At 52.2% G+C, this 10,683-nt stretch overlaps 1 long non-coding RNA gene and 1 other non-coding gene across 2 annotated transcripts; one reads left to right on the top strand and one right to left on the bottom strand.

Annotated features, from left to right (window-relative positions):
• Positions 1 to 407: 407 nt before the first annotated feature.
• On the bottom strand, positions 408 to 2,766 carry LOC107182870. Its single transcript, XR_001513629.1, has 4 exons — positions 2,611 to 2,766; positions 2,099 to 2,286; positions 1,046 to 1,133; positions 408 to 494 (listed from the first exon to the last, which is right to left on the bottom strand). It is a non-coding gene; the product is annotated as an uncharacterized LOC107182870 (long non-coding RNA).
• A 119-nt stretch (positions 2,767 to 2,885) lies between these two features.
• TRNAE-UUC lies at positions 2,886 to 2,957 on the top strand. Its single transcript has one exon. It is a non-coding gene; the product is annotated as a tRNA-Glu (tRNA).
• The last annotated feature ends 7,726 nt before the right edge of the window (positions 2,958 to 10,683 follow it).

Genomic DNA, 10,683 nt, shown 5'->3' on the forward strand with positions numbered 1-10,683 from the left:
GACGCCGGACGCAGATGAGCGGATGACACTAAGTGGGGCCGTTAGGCAATTAGGCCCATTATGGCTCCTCGGCAACTTCATGGAGAGGACGGTAAGTGGACGTGCGGGACAGAGAGGAGGCGGAGAAGAGGCTTCGCCATCGCGGCTGTCAATCACAGTGCCCCAGCCGCCGGGCCCATTTCCACCTGCCTCTCACCTCGTGCCCTCGGCCGGAGACGTGGCCCTCGGCTCCTTCCACAGCAGGAGACTCGGACACATCTGCACCCCCGCGTGTGGCCGGGGTCTGCCCGGCACAGAGGCCACACTGGGGACCTCGACACAGGCTCCCACAGAGGCCCACGCGGCCACAGCCCGCCCAGGTCAAGGTCACGCTCATCAGAGTCCCGGAGGCACAGGGCGCAGACTCACCCAAGAGGAGCTGAGGAACCGGCCTGGGCCCAGGCCGGGGAGTGCAGTAGGAGAGACAAGTCCACGTCTCTCCGCCGTTCTGCTCTCTGAAATCAGTAAAAACATATAAGAAAATAGATAAAGAGGCAGCCGGACCAAGAGAAGCCATCCTCACCCAGAGACGCAGCAGTACGGGCGCTGCTGCAGGGATGGGCACCGACTTCCCCCGTGGGCCCCCTCAGGCACCCAGCACACCCTGAGTATGGACAGCCCTGTGCCTAGAAGGATCTTTATTTTATTAAGATAGAAATAGTCCCACAAAATAAATATATAAAATCAATAAAAACATTTAAGAAAAAATGAATGAACTTAGAAATTGATGCTGCAAGAACTCAGGTTGTCAAAGTATGGGGGGGGGTGCCTGCCACGCGGGTCACGTGGGAACCTGGGTGGGAGGCCCTGCTCCCTCTGCAGGCTCAGGGAAGTGGGGGCCGCTGTGGGATCGGGGAGCAGGGGGCGTCTCTAACTGCAGGCCAGCTTCTGAGTGATGACAGCCCGCTGCCTAGCCCTTCCCGGGACATTTTTAAACCTGAATCCATTTTTACCCCTTCCGCGGTAGCCATTCAATGGGAGAAAGCCCTCTTCTGTGTCCTCTTACCACTTTCTGCGGTATGTCCTGGAGAAAACAGCTCCAATGCACACCGCACCTGCCATTTTCATGCTTAGAAAGGACCCCGGTGACATTTCTGGAAGAGGCTGGAGCCACAATTCAGTCAAGTATTTAATCTAGGTTTGGCATCAAACAAACAGCATTTTACAAATAAAATGATTAGAACAGCCTGGAAAACACCGTCAGACCTGTCACAGTGTAACCTACAGCTGGAAAAAGTACTGACAGGTTATAATCGGGCTTTACAAAGTCAAAAGGGACTGACTGCCATTTCAGGAAAAATGGTGAAAACCGGTAACAGGACAAGCACAGGAGATACAGAGATGTCAGGCCCTCGGTCACCGTAACAAGGGACGCGTGCTTTTGGAAAAGCAAAAGCCACTACGAAGACCTCGTTCAGAGGAAACGGCCGCAGGAACGGGCCAGGCGGAGCGTGGAGGGTCTGGCGGTCCGCCCTGGCCGCGTCCACAGTGACCACCGTCCCATCCGTCCCGAGAACACGCTCCCTTCCAAACACAGACGGCCGGTCCAAAACCACACTCTGAGCCGCAAAGACCATCGCCACGTTTGGTGTTTCCTTTCAAGGTGCATAAATGCGTGGCCTTTCACAGTGTGTTCCCTTGCACTGCTTTGAGAAAATAAATGTGGTTCAATACGAAAGGAGCTGAAAAGAGAACTGCCTGGTCACTGCGGGGCTGGGGCACCCTGACGCGAGCCTGCGGACGAGTGTTGCTGGTGTTCTAGAAGCTTCCTCCCCCCACCCGCCAGCCCCTGGCCTGGCCACGCTTTTGCTTTGTGGCCCCACGGCCACTGGGAGCCAGCGAGGCCGAGATTTCCCCCCAGAAGCGTCCTAGACGCTGCCCTGCTCCCAAGTTCCCACACTGTTTGTGCCAGCGGCCTGTTAGAGCCCTGTGGCTTCTGGCTTACATCCGACAACGACCGCTCACACGGGTTGAGGATACGTATCTCCCAGGCGGTTTGTTTGTTGTTTTTGTTTTTTTATTTGCTTGTTGTGTGGACAAAAGGGGGTCACATGCTAACCTCAAAAACACGGAGAAGGCCTGCGTGGGGGCCTGGCAAACTCCAGTCACCACAAAGGGTGGCCTGGAGCTGAAACCTCCATCAGAGGGCAGCTCCTGGTGGGCAGTCGCGCCCCAGCCGGTGTCTTCCCCGACAGAGATCAGCCCCATCCTTGCTGAGCCCGTTGTCTCTGCATCCGGATAACGAGCCTGCGGACAGGGGGGATTATTGTTATGTTGTTGTTGGGGGCTGCCGGCCCTGCACCCGCTTCGGTAGAAGGTGCGTGTGTCTGTCTTCTTACTTTTCATCCCACCCCCGGTTCCTGCTCTTTCTCCCGCCTCCCCCATCGGTCACCAGCGGACTTCAGGGAACCAGGCCCCTGTCCCTTTTTGGGGGTAATTTACAAAAACAGGCGGGAACCACTCTTCTCCGAGCCTTAACCCGGCACGGGAGGCTCTGCTTCCCGGCAACTGCTGACAGTGTGGCTCAGATAAACTCACAGGAGTTCCCTACGGGCTGGCCTGTTCCCTTACGTTTGGTTCCCCCGACATGAGCAGCGTTCAAGTGGCGCAGGGCGCGGGCTCCTCCTCTCACAGCCGTCTGGGGGTTTTGCTCCGGTTTCAATGTCAGGCCTCCCCACAAAAGACCTGAGGAGCAGTGGCCTCCCAAGGCCTCGGCCAAGAGGCGATGGGAAATCTGGTCTAAAGGGTCACCGTGGCGACCGACCAGAGGCCGGGGATCACGGCTCCCTTTTCCCGTCTCACGCACTCGATTCAACTCGCTTACGCCCGGCCCAGCCCTCGTCGTCTCCCACATGGTCTAGCGGTTAGGATTCCTGGTTTTCACCCAGGCGGCCCGGGTTCGACTCCCGGTGTGGGAACGCCACAACTTTTTTTTTTTTCTTTCTTTTGGAATTAGGTATAAAAAATGCCCGAAGCCCACGTACGTTTTTACCAAGAAGAACGCTAAATATAATTGCTGACAGTTGTTATTTCCTTCCTGGGGACGTGGAGCGATCCCCCAGCCAGGAACGGTTTGTGTGGTCAGTACTGATGTCTTTGCTCATCCTTTAATTTATGTCAGTGACAGACGAGACGATTATAATTAATATTCAGTGGTCGAACTCTATTAAGGGAGCACTCTACAATATTCCCAAAGGATTCTTTTTATTTTTTCCCAGCTTTACTGAGATATAACTGGCAGGGAAGCTTGTGAAAGGTGATGGTGCGCAACACGGCGTTTGATGGGCGTGCCTTGCCAAGCGGCTGCCACAGCAGGTTAGCGAACACCTCCCTCACCGCCCGGGAATTGCCATTTCTTCCAGAGAAAACAATCTTAGGTCCAGCCAAGTCACTGCTGTCTCGGCCCCACTCAGGGCTTCGGGCCCGAGGACAGGGAGACGGGGATGTGCCCTGACCGGGGATCGAACCCCAGCGGGAGGACACGCCAACCAAGTGAGCTACCGGCCAGGGTACCTGTGCATTTTTAACGTTAGGGCACCCCTAACACGAGGCGCACTGTTAGTGAAGAACCCACACGCTGGGGGGTCTTATTCTGGTGAGAGAAAGCTTACTAAGGAGAGTATATTTTATATACAGGGCACTCGCTTCTTCTTAGAGGCGTTATTTCTTTTTAAACAGAACATTTGAATATGCAGATGTAAGGTAATGAGGGGTGGGCGAAGGTGGGCTTACAGCTGTGAGCACAGGAAGCAGTTCATTCTTGTATCATTACTTATGAATCATAGTATTATTTTCCACATGAACAACTGTAACCGACTTTTGCCCACCCACATGCAATATACAGGGTGTCCCCCAAAAACGTATACACACTTTGAATACTTATTCCAATGGCTTAAATCTGAAAAGAATCATTGGAATGAATAAGTATGCAAAGTGTGTACACGCCTGGGGGCAGAGGGGACACCCTTTACATTGGTTTATATAGACGTGTAATGTTTTCTGTGACCTGTGCATCTCCTGGATATATATGTATGTAACCCAGGAGAGCAGGTATGGTGCACATGCTGGTCACATGACCATGGGACCCACCATCAGGCATCTGCTCCCCCAGAGCCCTGCTCCCTCTGCAGGACTCTGTGTTGGCTCATTAGCCCAACCCTGGACACAAGTCCTCCGGCCAGGTCTCCGACGTCCACGTTAGCCTACTGTTGGGTCTTAACGTTCCTGACAGAGCCGCGTTCATTACAAGCAGGCGCTGCAAGGAGCCTGTCACTTCAAGTGTCATTTGTCACAACAAACCGGTGTTCTTTTCTTCCTGTCATTTTTAGACCTTTGGTTACCACAGCAACCCAGGGCAGCTTTTATACACAGGGTCACTTACATTCAGTCGGTTTCTTTTATTTACTTGTTTATGTATTTTATTTTATTTTGTAATTCTTTTTATTTTTTTTTTACCATCAGGAAGATGAGCCGTTTTTCTTCTTTCAACAAAGCTCACAATGTGGTGGAATAATCAGGCATAATGATAAGTTGGTCTACCGAGAAATATTACATGTTTAAATGAAAAATCATTACCTTACATCTGCATATTCAAATGCTCTGTTTAAAAAGAAATAACGCCTCTAAGAAGAAGCGCGTGCCAATTTAATCTCCCAGGTCCTGGCTCATTAGAAGTCGGTAGCCCTAGGATATAATTAGTATTCCATAAAATAGCAGCCAGAAAAAAGAGCCGGGTTGGGGGAAATCCAGGCGTGCATTAACAAGCAACACTCGGCTTTCAGCTGCCCCACCCCCTCAGGGGTCCTGGGCTCGCTGACCCAGCCCAGGTCCTTTGGGGGGTGCTCAGTGCTCTCCACACACACACTTCCCTTTGCAGGCAGAGCAAAGCCATCCTGGGCCACACAGCTGGGGGAAGCAGCTTTCTGCAGGGCACAGAGGCATTCCAGAAGATTCCAAACTACCTGGCACAGGAAGAGACCGGGGAGGAACCACCACAGGCAGGGGCTGCGTCTGTCCACGCGAGCTCTGAGAGCCAGCGAGCCTGTACATCAGCCCACCCTGCACCCACCGGCAGTTCCAACGTCTCCCCAAGGCCCTTCACCTCCTCGTCCATCCTGGCCCGTTTTTTTCTATGAGATTCCAGCATCTCCTCATTTTGCTTCACCTTCTATTTGCAAGGCCCTGGCTGGACCAACCTTTTCTCCTTTGCCCCGTCCACGTGCTCCTGCGTAAAGCAAGCCAAGCCGTTTCCTCCGGACTCCTCCTGACGCCCGCGCCCGGCCGCCTCTTGGCTTCCTCTGAAGTCTCCGGAGCTCCGAGGCCTCCGCACTGCTCCACCATCAGGCCCAGGGCCTCCTTCCATTTCAGACCCACACACGCGTCTCGGGCACTGCCGTGTGCCCAGTCTCTGATGAAGCTCTGCGGAGAGAAAGATGAGCAAATCAAGGTGTCAGACTTGAGAACTTTTAAGTCTGGTTGAAGGAAACCCCATGCAGAAACCGATGGTTTCAGTGTAGTCCAGTCAAAAGGAGACGTCACAGCTCAGGCATAAGGAGAAACTATCCCTAAGATTACCCGGCCGTTCCTGGAGAAAATAATGCCTGAAATGCATCTTTAAAGATGAAAATATGGAACCAAGCAGAGAGATGGCATGGACAGGGAGAGGCCTGCAACAGGCCGGCACAACAGATATTGCTAGAAAATAAAAAGCAAGCATGGGGCCCCGGCCACTGTGGCCCAGTGGGTTGGGTGTCGGCTGGTACACCCAAAGGTTGCAGGTTCATTCCGGGTCAGGGCACCGGCCCAGGCTGTGGGCTCAATCCCCAGTAGGGGGCGTGCAGGAGGCAGCTGATCCATGTTACACTCTCCTTCTCCCTTCCTCGTGCTCTAAAAAAAATCAATAAAAAGTTTGTAAAAAATAAAATACATTGAATTGAAAGATTTCCTGAGGCTTCTTATGTTCTGACATCTGCCCCACACATTTTCCTGTTTCTAATGTGTGTCAGGTACGCTATGATGGTGGGAGATGTGAAACAGTGAATTGTTAGGAGGCAACGGGCTTCTACGTATCAATCATTTTCTTGCAAAAGGCTACAGAGCTGAGAAGTCAGGGAATGTGGAGGGTTCTCTGACATCACATACACGTCTTTGTAAATCAATTACCCTTTTCCTGTCTATAACACACATCAATTTAAACAGCGCAGGGATTTTCTTTCTTTTTTTACGTTTTATTACCTGGGAAGAAAATTTGGGAAAATATTGAGGAATTTAATATCACTCAGAGTAAATGTGTACAGTCCGGCCAGTGTGGCTCAGTGGTTGAGCGTCGATGAACCAGGAGGTCACAGTTTGATTTCTGGTCAGGGCACAGGCCCGGGTTGGTGTTTCGATCCCCAGTGTGGCGTGTGCAGGAGGCAGCCGATTAATGATTCTCTCTCATCATTGATATTTCTATTTCTCTCTCTCCCTTCCTCTTGGAAATCAATAAAATTATATATATATACATATAAAGTAAATGTGTATAATCACTCCACGCTCAGATTGGTACAGCCTGTTGGAGACGATGCCAATACTCTAGAGCCGCGATCGCCAACCTTTCGGACCTCACGGACCACCAGCTGGCGACCGCGGCTCTCGTGTGTCCGGCGGAGACTACAGTTTGTGTCCATCACTCCCTTACCCTGTCCTGCAAATCAGAGCAAATCAAACCCTATGTTTCTTTTTTTATTTTTCTATTTTATTTCACGTTGGCTCCTATTTTTTAAATGATGTATACGGGAGAGCTTTTAGTGTAATGAAAAAAAATATTTTTTTAATAAGTGGGAAAGTGGGTAGAGCTCTTGAGAAGGTAAATTATAACAATTAAAAAGATGATGAGGTTCATGGGTGTCTAATCACGAGAGGACGTCATAAATAACAGTGTCTTCCCTGTACATATCTTCCTGGTACTCCCAATCAACCCGTCTCCTCGCCCTCACGTCAGTATTTCTCTCTCCCTCCCTCCCTTCTTCCCTCTAAAAAAATCATGGACAGAAGAATCCCTGAGTGACGATTTCCGCCAGGACGCGGCAGCAGACTGTAGTCGGCCAGCAAGACCCGAGCTTCTCTGGCCGAGCAGCCGTGGCATCTGCTGGGAACCTGTCCCGGAGCTGGCATGACGGGGACTCTCTTTTCCTTTAGAGAGAGGCCTCCAGTTTAAAACAAACACAGGAAAGCCTCAGTGGGGTGTGCTTTGAAGTTCAAGGGCCGCTTCCTCGTCAGCTTAGACCCACTCCCATCCTCGGAGCAAACGGACGCCTGAGAGAAAAGGAGGGAAGAGAGCCCTGGCCGGTGTGGCTCAGCGGGTAGAGCGTCGGCCTGCAGACTGAAAGGTCCCGGGTTCGATTCCGGTCAAGGGCACGTACCTTGGTTGTGGGCACATCCCCAGTAGGGGGTGTGCAGGAGGCAGCTGATCATGTTTCTCTCTCATCGATGTTTCTAACTCTCTATCCCTCTCCCTTCCTCTCTGTAAAAATTCAATAAAATATATTTTTTTTTTTAAAAAAAAGGGGGAGAGGAAGAAACTTCTTTTCTCCCAATGATCCCACCCACAGGTTCTGTTCATCCGTTTCTCCCGGGAACCACGGTGCGTGTAGACGGCAGGGCTTCCATCGCCATGGAAACGCGTGGCCCAAGGTCCACTTAGGCAGCGGCCACAGAAATATTTACGAGCAGCATTTAGAGCAGCGGTTCTCAACCTGCGGGTCGCGACCCCTTTGGGGGTCGAACGACCCTTTCCCAGGGGTCGCCTAAGACCGTCGGAAAACACATCTATAATTACATACTGCTTTTGTGATGAATCACTCTGCTTCAATTACGTCCAATTTATAACAATGAAGTTGGGGGTCACCACAACATGGGGAACTGTGTGAATGGGTCGCGGCATTAGGAAGGCTGAGAACCACTGAGCCACACTGTCTCTTCTGTCTGAACGCCCATTTCTGAGAACAAATTCATCTGTATGCCCAGGACATCTGTATAATGTTCAATCCATCTTCACACCATCTTCCATCAGGGGGGTTATCTGTTTCATGAAACCAAATGCTATAAGAGTAAAATAATGTTACCTACCACCCGGCCGGTGTGGCCCAGGGGGTTGAGCACGGACCTCGATGATGAACCACGAGGTCACGGCTCCATCCCCGGGTTGTGGGTCCGGTCTCCAGCAGGGGGCGCGCGGGAGGCAGCCCACCCATGATCCTCTCTCCCTTCCTCGCTCTGAAATCAATTAAAAAATAAATAAATAAGTCATAGAGGTATGTTTTGCAGGGATGGACCCCAAAACCTTCCATCTCGGTAGCTCTACCACCTTCTGGGAGGGCGGGGTGCCCACCCGGAACCACCGGGCTCAAGAGGACACGGCCTCCTCCTCTTGGCGGAAAATCTTCCATATGCAGCCGCCACCCCCATCAGGGTCACGCTCGCGAACCTGCTTAGCGGCTGGGTGTCCCCCCACAATCAGGGGCCCGAGACACGGCCACCGGCTCCTCCTAAGGCGCGGGACTCGGAACACACGTGCATCTTCTGCGTGTGGCCGGGCGTCTGCCCGGCATCGAGGCCACACTCGTGACCGTGACACAGGCTCTCCCAGAAGCCCACGCGGCCGCAGCCCGTCCAGGTCAAGGGTCACGCGCTTCAGAGACCCGGTTGCACAGGCCGCGGACTCACCCCAGAGGAACTGAGGGACCTACCTGGGCCCTGGCCGGGTAGCGCAGGAGGAACGACAAATCCATATTTTTCTCTCTCGCTCCCTCTCCCATCCTCTCTCAAACCAATAACGACCGAGAGGCAGGCTCCATCGGCAGAGACGGTCGGTATCGCCAGAGAAAGGCCGCCATCACCGCCGAGACGCAGCCGCCACGCGGACGCCACAGTATCACGAGGCACAGCCACTGTCGCGAGAAGCAGCAGTATCGCGAGACACTGTCAGTATCGCGAGAGGCAGCAGTTTCGCGAGACACTGTCAGTATCGCGAGAGGCAGGCACCGTGGCGAGAGACAGCGAGAATCTCAGCAGGTAAGACCCCAACATGAGTCTCCCTAAAACCTGCAGGACTTGGAGGCAGAGGCATCTAATGCCACTAGTCGAAGTCAAGGAGACGCCTGCCCAGCCCTCCCTGGTGGATGGGTGCGGGGCCTGGATGGCAGGGATGGGCGCCCGCTACCCGCCGGGCCCCCGTCATGCGCCCAGCACACTCCCGGGAGAGGCAGCCCTGTGATCATAAGGGTCTTTATTCCATTAAAATTAAAATATGCCCCCACGAAAACTAATAAAATCAATAAACACATCAAACACACACACACACACACACACACACACACACACACACGAATGAGCTGCCCTGGACGGTGTTGCTCAGTGGGTAGAACGTCGGTGGTTGGATTCCAGTCGAGGGCACGTGCTTCTCTTACATCCACGTTTCTCCCCGTCTCTCCCTCGCTCTCTTCCACTCTCTCTAAAACCATCAATGGGAAAATAAACTTGGGTGAGGATTAAAAAAATATGTCTATTCCCACCAAAAAAAAAAAATCCATAAAAATATTTTTTTAAAAAAATTAATGGATGGAGAAGTAGATGCTGCAAGAACTCAGATCGCCCAAAGCCACAATGGGATCAGGTATGAAAATCTAGGTTTGAGCGTCAAACAAACAGCATTTTTAAGAATAAAAGGGTTCACATAACCCAGAAAGCACCATCAAGACAAATTACAGTGCAATCCAGAGCTGGGGGAGGGGGGGAGTATTTACAAATTTACATAAGAGCAGTGGTTCTCAACCTTCCTAACGCCGTGACCCTTTCATCCAGCTCCTCATGTTGTGGTGACCCCCAACCATAAAATTATTTTTGTTGCTACTTCATAACTAATTTTGCTACTGTTATGAATCGTCATGTAAATATCTGATAGGCAGGATGTCATTGCATTGTTACAAATTGAACATCATTAAAGCATAGTGATTCATCACAAAAACAGTATGTAATTATATATGTGTTTTCCGATGGTCTTAGGAAACCCCTGTGAAAGGGTCGTTCGATCCCCAAAGGGGCCCCGACCCACAGGTTGAGAACCGCTGCTCTAAATGCTGCTCTTAAGTATTTCTGTGGCTGGATTGTGGGTTCACACTGCTCCCCACTCAAGGTGCGTGCAATGGGTATCTCTCTCTCTCTCTCTCTCTTCATCCCCCTCCTTTCCACTCTCTCTCAAAAGCAATGGAAAAAATATACTCAGATGAGAAAAGGGAAGAAGAAGAAAAGAAGAAGCTGGCTGCTCTGGGGGTCTGCGTGCCCCCCGAGGGATGGGGACTACAGCTGCGGCACTGACAGCCTCCCCGAGGTGAGGAGGACGTCTCCCCACGAGCAGACAATGCCAGCTCCCCTCTGGCACCTCCTCTCGGGCCCTGAAGCAGAGACGGAGCCGAGGGAGCCGTCATCTTGACTGCATTCACCCGCGCTCTCGCCCTCTTGAAACAAAACCACTGCCCGCCCCCCCCCGAGAGGCGCCCGGTGCTCCGTCTCATCTCCATCAGCTCTGGAGTGGCTGCTTTTCGCACCCGCCGTCTACCCCAGAACGCCTGGGCCTCGCACTGGAGACTGCATTTCAAAGGACAA

This window comes from Myotis davidii, unplaced genomic scaffold (assembly GCF_000327345.1).
Source record: "Myotis davidii unplaced genomic scaffold, ASM32734v1 scaffold811, whole genome shotgun sequence".
Classification (NCBI taxonomy): domain Eukaryota; kingdom Metazoa; phylum Chordata; class Mammalia; order Chiroptera; family Vespertilionidae; genus Myotis; species Myotis davidii.